Raw genomic sequence first — 12,216 nt, 5'->3', positions numbered from 1 at the left:
TGAGAAGTATGACCTTTTCATCAACTTCTGCAAAGAGAAAGGAGGCCATAAATTTATTTGTACTTCATGTATACAGAAGCACTTACTTTTTAATTGAAATGATGAGCTGGCTTCTCAGTAACTGAAAGATTTCAGGTAACAGCTTATAAAATCAAGCAATATTACCAGAAAAGTGATTATAATTTAAATTACAAATCACTTTTTAAGGAAGAGATGTAGCTCACCAGAAAAAATACCACAGGTCTACAATTTTACAATTTTTAGGTATATAATTTTATAGCTCTTAAAAAAAACCCAAACCGAACCACCCACACACACAGAACCCCAACAAACTGACACCTTACTCTGATAATTACTTCCATTAATGCTTTGAAGAAGTACTTCCACAGATCTTTCAGATGAACCAGGCAAAGAAGCACCTTCGAGATCCAAGTTTTGGTTAAAATTTCACATTTAAGGAAAGACTGGAAGTGACACTTAGTGCCACAGTCTAGTTCACAAGGTGGTGTTGGACTCAATCTCAGAGGTCTTTTCCAACTTAATTGATTCTGTGAAAATTTAAAAAAAAAATCAAAAGCTAAACTCACAAAAAGGATAATGTAATTTCACATGACTGGAAAAAAATCTGTCCTATCTTGTACTCTTATTTTCTCCTGTAAAGAAAACAGTTCCATTTAAAAACAAGAGAATGACAACACACAGCAAACATTCTGACACTAAAGCTACAAAGGGATGGAGTCAGCTCCCTAAAACTGAATAATGGAACTGTTAACACAGCAATACAAATCCCTCTGCCACTTCTACCTGTGAATATCAAAACCTGGTTTCCTGTTTTCACAGTAACCACCACATTGCTCAGCACCTGAGTCATGGAAAACTGCTCACTGTATCAATCGTTGGATGATCCAAAATTACCTGAACCACTAACTACCTGTGTGGTTTTGCACATAATTTCACATCAGTTCAATAGATGTTTTTAGCATGTCAAATATCTAAGTGAGTTGCACTTAGATCTCTGTTTCCACAGTATTAATCTTCAGTTGTTCTACTACAGGGTTATTCTAAATTACAGTGAGCAGTGCCTTTTCAAGAATAAATTAGAAATGAAAGCAGGATGAGATCAGGGAAGATTACAGGGCACTCTTTACAAACTGAGCATAACTAAATCAAAGATATATAAATCAGAGTATGTATTTCTTGGTAGATTGATTCAGTTGATTTAGTTTTGAAAACTAAAGTGTCACAGGCATCATTAAAAAAAACAATCCTCAGCAATAAAGATCACTTTTTTTTTCAGAAGTAACCTGCTTCATGCCAATTCCCATCTGCTCATGGAAAGTAGTTCTCACCTCATGTGCTTTAAAATACAAAAAGCATTTACAAAATAATACCTGCTTGTACAACAAAGAATTACTGCAAGGATATACTTTTGATTTTCCCCATATCTGGAAATGGAATTCTGTTACACGAGGTTTTTAGTGCACCACAGGAAAGCTGTAAGGAGCAAACATACAGGAATCCACACAAAACAAACAAACAAAAATCTTTAAAAATAAGAAAAACAAAACTTTAAGGGGAAAAAAAGGGGAAAAAATCCCCCCCCCTAAAAAACCCTGAATAAATCAACTGGTAGACTGTCACTGTAGCCAAGAACCAACACATTACCTTTTTTCTGAGGCTGCAAGTCAGTGAAAGAATCAGTACTGAAAATGAAGATGCAGCAGAGAAATTATTAAATTTTTATACTTGATCTGGACTACCAGAGAAAGGTCTAAGTGAGCTGTGATTCCTCTCTCCACACGGGGACCACGATTTTACAGTACAGACCTCATTAGTAAGAATTCTCCTAAACGAACCCAACCAGAGCAGCAGAACTGAAGACCTTCCACACACATCGAACAAAAACATGCAATAGGAACAACACTCAACATTTCTCCCCAGTAATGATCACACGCAGAGACAAAAATCAAGAAGCAGAAGACTGATACTGTTGGTTCCCTTTCGTATCCATCCGAGCCTCTCTGCATCTTAACTGCCTGCTCGATCCAGAAAAGTATGTGACCATCAGTAACAGCCAAGGCCACAAGAGACATTTGGGGCACTCCCTCCTATGCACACAATCCCTACATCCATCCACAAAAGTACCAATACAGGTTACTGAGCCCACCAGCACTACACCAACTTTTTAACTTTCCCTGGAGCAAGCCCAGTAGAGTATCATCTCCTTCTTCCAAGGTGTCAGTTGTCATTAATTCCACAGGGCAAGAGATGGAATCACTTCCCTAATAGCACTGCCAATACTTTCATTATCTGATGCAAAGACTAATTTAAGTAATTTTCTTGTATGAAGACACACAGTTATAAACTATTTTTCTATGACTTTTCTATGCTTATGCTCTCATTAGGATATCTCAAAGGAGACTATTTTATCAATGTCTGTTGACCAGGCTTGGCATATAAGCCAATTGCAGCACTTTCTCAGTTTGTAAAAAAAAATTAAAAGTGTACAAGGCCAAACATAAATAATACTTTAGGAACCATCCAAGTAGAAAAAGGTTTGCTTGAGGTTAGCAAAATCATACCCATGATATCTGAATGCAGGGAAGCAACAACCTGTACAACTAAAAAAACTTTGCCCTCTTTGTTCTGACCTGAGCCAAGGTCTTCTGAGAAGCTATTTCTCTTCTCTGCCACCTGCTACAGTCACAGGTCCTCAAAAAGCTACCGTGTTGTATTTCACAGCCAAAACTCAGGGCATCAGCAAAAAGAACAGCCAGACTCTGCTACATATTGCCAGATTTGAAGGACTTGGAGGAAAAATAAATAAATCACTGTATCAGTTCAGTTGCAGCAGAGACATTCCAGGACCGCCAGTCCTCCCCCCGGGGAAATGTAGATGTACAGCAGGGGCTACTTCTCCCAGCCTCAGAGGAAGCAGAGGAGCCTGGTAGGGTCTCAGAGCCCCAGCTGTTGTGCCTGGAGAATATGCCAACACCACCCCCGGGACACGGAGCAGCAGCTGAATCCCCTCCCCGCTCCGCCTGCCCTATTTGAGCCCTCAATCATCCTCCCAGGTCACATCTCTCCCCGCCGCCCCCTGAAGCCCCCACCTTCTGCTCCAGCCTGGGAATTCACCAATCACAGCAGATAAGCACATCATGTGAGGGATGGCAGACACGCTGAGGGGAATTTCCAAGAGCTTCCCTGCACCTGCAGCATCCACGGATACAGGAGATTTCCAATGTGAAAACAACAAGCCGGGCAGGGATGCCAAAGTGTTCACATTCCCTGCAACTCCCAGCTCTTATGCCAGACTGCAGCACCTCATTTGCAATCTGCTCTGATATACCTGCAATCACATTCCATCTTTCCTTGTGATTTAATGTATGCCAATTATTCCTAGGCATATTTTGCTAGGGAAGCAGCACACAAATAACACAGACTGAAAGACCAGAAAGCAATAATTACTCAGTCTATTCTTTGCTGATGTCAGACATGCAGCGCAGCTCTCCAAATCCACCAGAGCTCCCAATTAATCTGCACTAATCCTCAAGAACTATATCTGAAAAACAAATAGTAAAATCAAATCATCCAACAGCCCCTGTCCGCCTTGCAGTCAAGGTTTAGCAGAAATACACAGTCCATTTCATCAGCACACCATGCCACCCAACCTCTCCTTTAACAGAGTTTTATGCTTCCTTGTCATCCCTGCAAACAAACCCACCGGGAATTCACCAGCCTCTCCCCCTTCCTTCCTTCCTCAGAAGTGCTTTTCCTTCCCTGATCACGGTCCTCGATAGAAAAAATTACATCAATTCATTTTGGTTCAACAGACCATGGTAGCCTTGCCAAAGTAACCACTTATTTCCTACTTCCCAATAAGGCATTCATACTCCATATCAACTCACCCTTTTCCTGAGAGGAATTCTGTATAAATTATATAGACATGTCCTTATGTCTACATAACAAAAAACCCCCCCAAAAAAACCCAAAAAACCCCACAACTTCCATGAAGGTATGAATATTCAAAATTGTTTGGGTCTTTTTGTGTCTGGTTTTAGTTTAAGACAGTTTATCCTAATTTGTGTATTTCAAAATAGGCTCTTGCTACAGCTATCAATTCCTTTCCTCCCTGTGTTTCCTTTCAGCAGCTGCAGCAGCAGCAGTACAGATGTCTCATGGCAGAGATGGAGACAAGCATCCTGGATCCAGCACAAAGCCTCGGCTAAGAGGAGAGGAGAGAAGATCTGCGCATGCAACAAGTACAGCACATACAGCAGCAGTGGTAACCAACATCTCCAAAAGCTTAGGAAAGAAAAACAAAAGGCAAATGTGACAGACATGGCAATTTCAGGCATGGGAAATTAGTACGTTCAAGAAGGAAAAAAATAGGAGCCCACAGAGTTTTAGAATGGCCTAAAAGATCAAGGAGGAAAAAATACCACTTTGGTATCAGAAGTTCTTTCATCCAACTTGTCTTGTTCAAAACCACAGCTTACATCTCATAGAACTTCCTTATTACTTGCTGTTTTCTATGACATCACACTGTTCACAGGATCATGGAAACTAGATCACTGGAATCCACGAGATGCTCCTTATTAACCTTTCAAGTCCTTAATCTTTTTGCCCCCCTTTATTAGTCACTGAGCTCCTGATTCCTTCCAGTCTGCAGGAGTGCATGTGCTCAAGTTAAATGTAGAAATTGTTAGAAAAGGAAGTCTATCTATAACTTCAGAAATAAATAGCCTTGCTCTTTAGTATCTTCTTCATACCCATTTCCTCCTTACCAAAGTGCACCCAAACAGTTCTGAATGTGAATATACATTCCTCTCCCTCAGCTGGCTTATTGCTAGACTAACTGCAGACATAAATTGCTTTTAGATACCTATTTGATAAGTGGACGACATCTGTAAATTTTTTTATCTTCATATTACACGTAAAAACAACAGAATACAAACACCAAGTCTAGATTAAAACTTTTCAAGTAAGCAGTCTATCGGCACAACAACTGAGAAGGAACAATGTAGAGTATTTAATCTCAGCAATTCCCTTTTGAACCCAGCATCTGTAAGGTCACACATCTTCTCCCAGTCTTCTAAAATTGCCAACTGCAAGGTTGGCTCACAAAGAAAGTTACAATTTGAGATCCCCAGAGTCAACTGAGTAGAACCAGCTCCTTCAGAAATGAGAGGGCAAAGGTGGGCGGTTACTTCAGCGACACCAATTTCAACAGCTCCGAAAACAGACCTTACAACAGAGCACATTCCAAACAGACTGTCTCACCTCATTTGCCTAAAGCTCCCAGGTTTTGTTACCCGTGAAAGAACAAGCTCCTATTCTGAGAAAAGAGCAAGCAAGTCACCCTTAGCTCCCCAAGCGCAGGGCCTCACGGTGGCACAATTACAGCTTCCATATAAAATGGGAAGAAGGCTCGAACTTTAGATGTATGACAGCTGCCAATCCCCTACTTAACTCACATTTTAATCCCTTGCTATTATAAAAAAGAAAGGTGAGACACAAACCATCAGGAATTAGGAGCATTTACTGGTTATTGGGCAGATTTTTCATCAGGGTAGCATGGACCAAATGCAGAAAGTCGGATTATGGGTTCACCTATGAGGTGGTCATTAAACAGGGAAGGACAAGAGCTCCACATCATATCCCTTGTCTTTGTGATCCATGCTGTCTATTAACAAGGGACAGGATCAAGAGTGAGCTCCACACCAGTAACATGCAATGGAAAAGAATGGGAAGCCACAGAGGATCAAAGCAACTGCCACAGAAACCTAAACTATGAAAAAGGCAAGTGGCCCCAAAAACGGGATACTTTGTATTTCTCCATTTCCATGAGCAGATACACTACACCAAGGCAACCTAAGTGCTCCCCAAGAACCAGCTCTCTCCCACAGGAAGACTGCCTGGTCCTTCTTAGAACTCCGAAGGTGAAAAGAAACATTATAACCAAATACAAATACCATTTATCCAAGTCTAGTAACAAGGAAAACAGGACAGCATGACTTCGCACCAAACGGGCTCTCCAGAGGAGAGGAAGAGAAAGGTCTTGTTTCATTCTTCTCCAAAAATCAAGATTCTTTTGCTGTTGCACAGGTACAACTTTACTAAGGACTTCTTGATACGTAGAACGACTTGTAAGGCAATCTGACAAAAGAAACCACAGCACTTCACTACCTTATATAAGCTGATGTTGGTCTCCAGAAGGAGGGGATGCGAGTATCGATTTTCCTCCAAGAGCCCTCAAAGGGAAAACATCAACAGCTCATCATCCAGAAATCCACTGGAGAGGAATCTCCAAAGCCACAGTTGTGCTGCACCATCTATTTCTGTGACTCGCATGAGCCGCTCGGGAGCACCTTGCCCTGAAAACTGCAGATTCCCGGCATTAGCACTGCAACAGCAGCTGTGAAAGGGTTCTTCTGCCTGCTGTTTCCCATGTTGGGGCACCCTGTTCCAGGCACTCAGATACATTAGCATGCCTTTCTGGAACATGGAACCTACTACTAGGCACAATTAATGAATTCCAGAATGGCTGGGAATCTGTCTTGCACAGTTTCACAAGTCTCTTGACCCCTTATTTACCAAACTTGCAGAAACCACCACCATAAAAAGGATGGGTGAGCACCAATATAACAGATTTTCACAGTTTACTGTTCAAAGAGTGAGACATAAGCAAAGCAAGCTGGTTAATGGCAAAGCATGGTATTTTGTGTGTTTACACCATCGACATCCCGTCTATTCAAACCCTCCACAGGTTGGGTTTGAAGACAAAGTCCAAAAGCTCCTTGGAAGACAAAGTCCAAAAATCACACTCTTGTCCTGCAGCAGCAAGGGGACCACAAAACCTGCTCTCATAAAGTCCCATGGAATAAAGAGGATTTGAGCCTTTGATGCACACACAGAGGTAATTTTGATGTGGTGCTACACATGAATCTTTCATAAGAATAAGATGTCCTACACAGTATAATCAAAAATCTTCTGAAGAGTTAACAGTCTGGATCATAAGCAGCTCCACTGTGTGCAACTCCTGCAGACATCAAAGAGTCCTCCCCAAACCAGATGTATTACGTATCTTGCAAAATTAGTAAATGAACTCAAGCCATCAACTTTGCAATTTTTGAAGCAGCACAATGCATCTATTTATTAGAGAATGGAACTAAGCCCAGGCTACTGATCCGCCATCCTACAAACGATGCTTATGCAACCCTTTGTAACGATTTCCACTAACAACCAACCGGAGAATTTATGATTTGGAAAACTTCACTTCTAAACTAATTTACAGTTCTCAAAATCTAATGGGACAGAAGACTGAAACTACAGAGGAAAGCAACCTTCTCTGAAATCAATGAGGTACCAATTTTCATAAGTAGTCACTCTTAGGTAAGATGCCTGCATTAAGTTTTGGTTCTCAGAAGTACTCTTCTGTCCCTTTCTCCCTTTCCCCTGGAAAAGGGATTTATTCAATTTTAAGGAAAATATTAAAACAGCAGTTTCAGACTTCAGTCTTCGGCAAATTACAAACAGGAAGGAAGAGCAATTGAGCTATTTAAACCACCAAGGAAACAAACCACTGAACAATGCAAGTAGACCACAAAAAATTACAAGACAAAAAAAAAAGAAAAAGAAACATAAAACAAGTCCTTTCGGTAAGCACAGAAAACATATCCCCACAAGTTTTCAAAACAGTATAAGTAAACCTGGTGAAAATAAAGCCACCAGTTCCTACAGAGCTGTAACAAACACTTGACAGGCTCCCAGCGTAGCCCCAAGTTCACCATCAGAGCCAGATATTACTGGAACAAACGTCCAAAGTCTGCAACAGAAGTCAGCAGCGTATACAAAGCCCAAACAGCTTGCCATTGTTTTAGGAAAGGTGAAAGCAACACAACCAGTGATTTTGGGTGATATATCACAAAGATGTATTTCCTCTGTCAGTAAGGGAAATTCAAATGAATTCTCCTTCCTGCCCCTTCTGGTCTTTCTTGCTTCACCCTCAAGGTTCTGTCTTCCCTGCACACTAAGAAAAAGCAGAGAGTGAAGGTTATGCATAAATTCATGACAGAAAACACTATTTTAGAACAAAGCTCCTGTGCGTGGGCGCAGGTCTATAAAATAAAAGGCATTGTTACTCTACCAAGTACGTAACCACAGCCAGCAATCAAACCAGATCTTCACATTTTATTTTGACAGCTACGCGCAGTTATATTTTCACCAGAGGTTTGACTTTCATGTCAATATCTGGTTTTTCGCGATATCATCAAGACATGAATCAAAACTGACATTTGAAGGCACAATTGTGGAAGAGAATTCTCATCCTAGAGATCTGTAATTTATTTTTAATTACTTTATGAAGTTAGGAGTTGCAGAGAGGAATAAATCTGTTCCCAACTCGTATTTAGGAACTGTCTCTGTACAATATAAAATTTCTCAGCTCCATATAACAATAATTATTTTGTGGTTCATGGCAATTTAGGTAGCATTCAGTGGAAACCTGTAAATACTGTTGATATAACACTTTCAGAAGTTGGAGAACTCAACCTCAAGTGAGTTGGAGAAATCAACCTCGGTTTTACCATCAGCCTGCTAAAACTGCCCAAGTAAACTACAGAACACGATCATCAACACGAAACGTGTTAGCAAAGAATCTGCTCCATACTCTTGCAGAATCAGAAATGTAACATTTTTTTCTGGTATCCTTATTAACTCCAATTTATTAAACTGAAAATTCCACGGTGCAACATCAAGCGAAGTTTGAAAAACACAAACGTTATTTATGTACTGAGAGAGCACGATTTGCGCTTTACTGAAGATTTATACTGTGTAAGACTGGGATTCTGTGCATCCCCTACCACCAGCCTTTCCTACAGATGCATCCCCACGGACACTTTAACATTATATAAACTCCCCCAGAGATAAAGGTTATTCTGTAACTTTCCAAAACCATCTCCCTTTGAGAAAGTGTTACCTAACAAACACACATTATGTACCTCACAAGCGCATTAGATCACTGGGTTCCTACTACACGACAGCATGAAAGAGTATTCGTAATTTATTTTGAGACATTAAAAAAGGAAGACAAAGCTGGGTAACTGTAACTGGAAAGGATAAACAGGATTAAGTAACAGGTGTCTGACTGCACATAATTCAAAGCTGTGCATGGAATACGGTGCACAGCCCTGGAATGGCTATGCAATGGAAATGGAAACACAGCTTTTGCACCTTGCTTTGAAAATCACCACTAAAAACGTCTTGTAAATTGTAACCACGCAGACGGAGGCAACAGAAGCACTTGTATTCCCAGAGACCTTTGGATATATACGAAAGAAAACAAACAGTCTTCAAAGGTGAGCCTGCCCTACTCCCAGGGGAAAGAAAAAAGGAGGAAAAAAAAAAGAAAAATAAAAAAAGGAAGAGAAAAAAAAAAAACCACCGCAAGAAAGTTATACTTAACTACACAGAAACATTTGTCACACCGCCCAGCACTGACAAAATCCGGATACACTCAGAAACTACGGCAGCGAGGGAGATGAGGGGAAGAAGAATCCAATCGCCCCGGCGCGCGCACACGCACACAAGGATCCACACACGGATCCACACACGGAGCCGCCTCACGGGGAGCACAGGGACATGCGTGTGCACACCCCCGCACACGTATGTCCCTCGCGGACACACACGCGCGTCCCCGTCCCACACCGGCACACCGAGCGCGCCCCGCACGGATGTGCGCGCCCGTCCATCGCGGCCGGGGGAGCCCAAGGTTACGGCCCGGCGCGGGGGGGGCCGGGCAGCGCCGCTCCCCTCCCGCCCAGGGCGCGAAGCCGCTGACAGACCCCCGTCCCCCCCCGCACCTCCCGCCTCGATGGTCGCCCCGCCGCTCGCGCCGCTCGCGCCGCTCCCGCCGCCCTCACCTCAGGCGCCGAGACTCCTTCTTCTTCCTCCTCTCCCTCCTCCTTCCTCCTCCTTCCTCCTCCTCCTCCTCACGCCGTGTCTGTGTCTGTGTGTGTGTGCGACCCGCCCGCCTCACAGCGGCGGCGGCTCCTCCTTCCCCCCCTCCCTTCCCTTCCCTTCCTTTCCCTCCTCCCCCCGCCGCCGCGCCCGCCTCAACCCCCGCAGCGCGGAGAGAGACGCGGCAGGGACGGGGGAAACCCCACGGCCGCCGCCTGTGCTGGGCGGGCCGGGCCGGGCCGGGCCGGGCAGCCGCCGCCGGCTCCCCCCGCCGCCGCGCAGGGCTGCGGGCAGCGCATGGCAAGTGGGCGGCGGGGCCGCGGGCGCGGAGCTCCGCCCGTGCGGCCCCGGGCGCGGCGGCACCGCGGGGCTCCCCCGGCACCCCCCGCCCCGCCCGCGGGTACCGCTCGCGTGTGAGGGGTGCGGGGCGCGCGGGGATGCCCGCGCCGCCGAGCCGCTGTTTACTACAGGTATTGGAAGGGCGAGAAGGAAATCCCCCTTCCTTCCCTTCCCGCACCGTGCGTGCTCCCGGCTCCCGCCAGGCCTGCTGCCTTCCGCGCAGACGGAGGGGAGAATGGGGATGTTGCAGAGGCCGCTGGAAGGTTCCCAAAGTCTCGCAGTCTTCGCCTCAGAATTGCAGCTGGGCTCCTTGAGTGAGCCGTGGAGGAGGCTCAAGCAAGCTGAGATGAGCGCACAGGCGGTCTGGAGCGTGGGATTCCCTCTCCCGGTGTCCTCCGGCCAGCCCTCCCACAGCTCATGAGTGCCTACAAACCACTGCCACGCACTGCCCGTGTAGCACCCCGTGCTCCCCTGTTTGCTGTCATCACGTGTCGGGGCTCAGTTTTCCCTCATGATTTTACTAGAAATGCTTTCCTCCGCGTCAAGCAAAAAGCGTAAAACACCCACAAAAACAAACAGTGCTGCTGAGTTTTATAGCCGAGGCAGGTTCCCCATCCCTTTTCCCCTACAACCTGTCCTCTTGGACTTTGTTAGTGAACTGTGGCGTTTGGACACCTGGGGCCTTGATGGCCGACCACTGGGAAGGGACAGGAGAGGCAGCAGCTACAGCTGAACAAGTTATCTGGGGTGAGCCGAAGAAGCAGTGGAGGAAAATCTAAAATAGTTTCACTGGATAGTCATAATCAGGGCGTTGCATTGCCACGAACTACTCGAGTCAGTAATGCAGTGGCCATATCTCAGGCTGTATTATCCTGTACCACAGTCTGCACAAATCCAGGCTTGGAATGAGACCTCATCCCCCTCTAACACCAGGTGCTGTACCAGGATATGATAAAAAAATCATTCTGCCTTCAAGAGCTGCCACGAAGAAGTAAGCAAAGGGGTGACTGAGAGCAACAGCAGTGGCGACACATGATTTCAGGGACAGCCTGTCAGCACAGCAGACCTACAGTCTGAGGGGTTTCTGTAACTGAGGCAAGTGTCATGTTAAGCAGATGTTCACATTTGCTTATGTCTACTCAATTAGAAATTCCTCATGGGCATGGTGGTAGAGGTAGGTGTTTAGAAATCCATGAAGGGCAGCAAGGCTGCAGCTGAAGGCTCGGGGTGGGCGTATCAGGCAAAAGGAGGTGCAGGAAGGAAACAACAAAGGAACCTGCATGAGAAGCACGTGAGCTGGATGAAGGCCAGTATTGCTGGCAGGGCTAAAGGGATCGAGTTAACACACAGGATATAGGAGCAGCAATTATAGCCATTAAAGATGGAGGCGACTGGCTTCAATGTGAGATGGACCGGGGTTATTGAAGAGATTTTTGTTTGCGGTTTCAAAGTGTTTGTTTCTAAATGAATGTGAAATGGATACATTTGTGAGTACGAAATGAAGTGCTCCACGTCCTTTTTCATTGCTCTTTTCTTTCCTTTTCATTTTTTTTTTCCTTTTGCCACTGGGCTGTATGTAAATTAAGTAAATTTTTATAAAAGTAGTAACAAAAACGTATTTTAATTCCAGTGAGGCATAATCAGTTACTCTCTAGGAAACAGTATCAGATTCTCCTTAGGAATCCCTGTGGGGTTTGTGTTCAGACCTCTAGAGTTTGCAGAGTCTATAAGTACTGACACCGTTATTCTGGTCCATAACTCTGCCTGGCTTTCCCCATGATTTCTTATCTCCTTTTCCCCAAAAGTGGCTACTACATGACAGTGGGTCATGGCTGTCTGCCTGTACAAGGAGATTTTATTCCAGGGTAAAATTGAGGCCTATTATCTTAATTATTGTGGTTCTTAAAACGACTTAAA

At 44.4% G+C, this 12,216-nt stretch overlaps 1 protein-coding gene across 6 annotated transcripts in view; it reads right to left on the bottom strand.

Moving 5' to 3' along the window:
* PLCB4 (phospholipase C beta 4) overlaps positions 1–10,213 on the bottom strand; it is a 187,628-nt gene extending 177,415 nt beyond the window's left edge. For 3 of the 6 annotated variants that reach the window (XM_051792774.1, XM_051792778.1, XM_051792780.1), the window contains exon 1: positions 9,924–10,210. The gene's annotated coding sequence lies outside the window, so the exon portion shown is untranslated. Of the gene's footprint in view, positions 1–9,923 lie in introns of all 6 variants that reach the window. The other 3 variants (XM_051792777.1, XM_051792775.1, XM_051792779.1) reach the window with 2 other exon arrangements.
* Positions 10,214–12,216: the final 2,003 nt, after the last annotated feature.

Source organism: Manacus candei, unplaced genomic scaffold (assembly GCF_025592945.1).
Source record: "Manacus candei isolate 608988 ecotype Guabito, Panama unplaced genomic scaffold, ASM2559294v1 h1tg000035l, whole genome shotgun sequence".
Classification (NCBI taxonomy): Eukaryota; Metazoa; Chordata; class Aves; order Passeriformes; family Pipridae; genus Manacus; species Manacus candei.
This window is presented reverse-complemented; position numbering and strand designations above follow the sequence as displayed.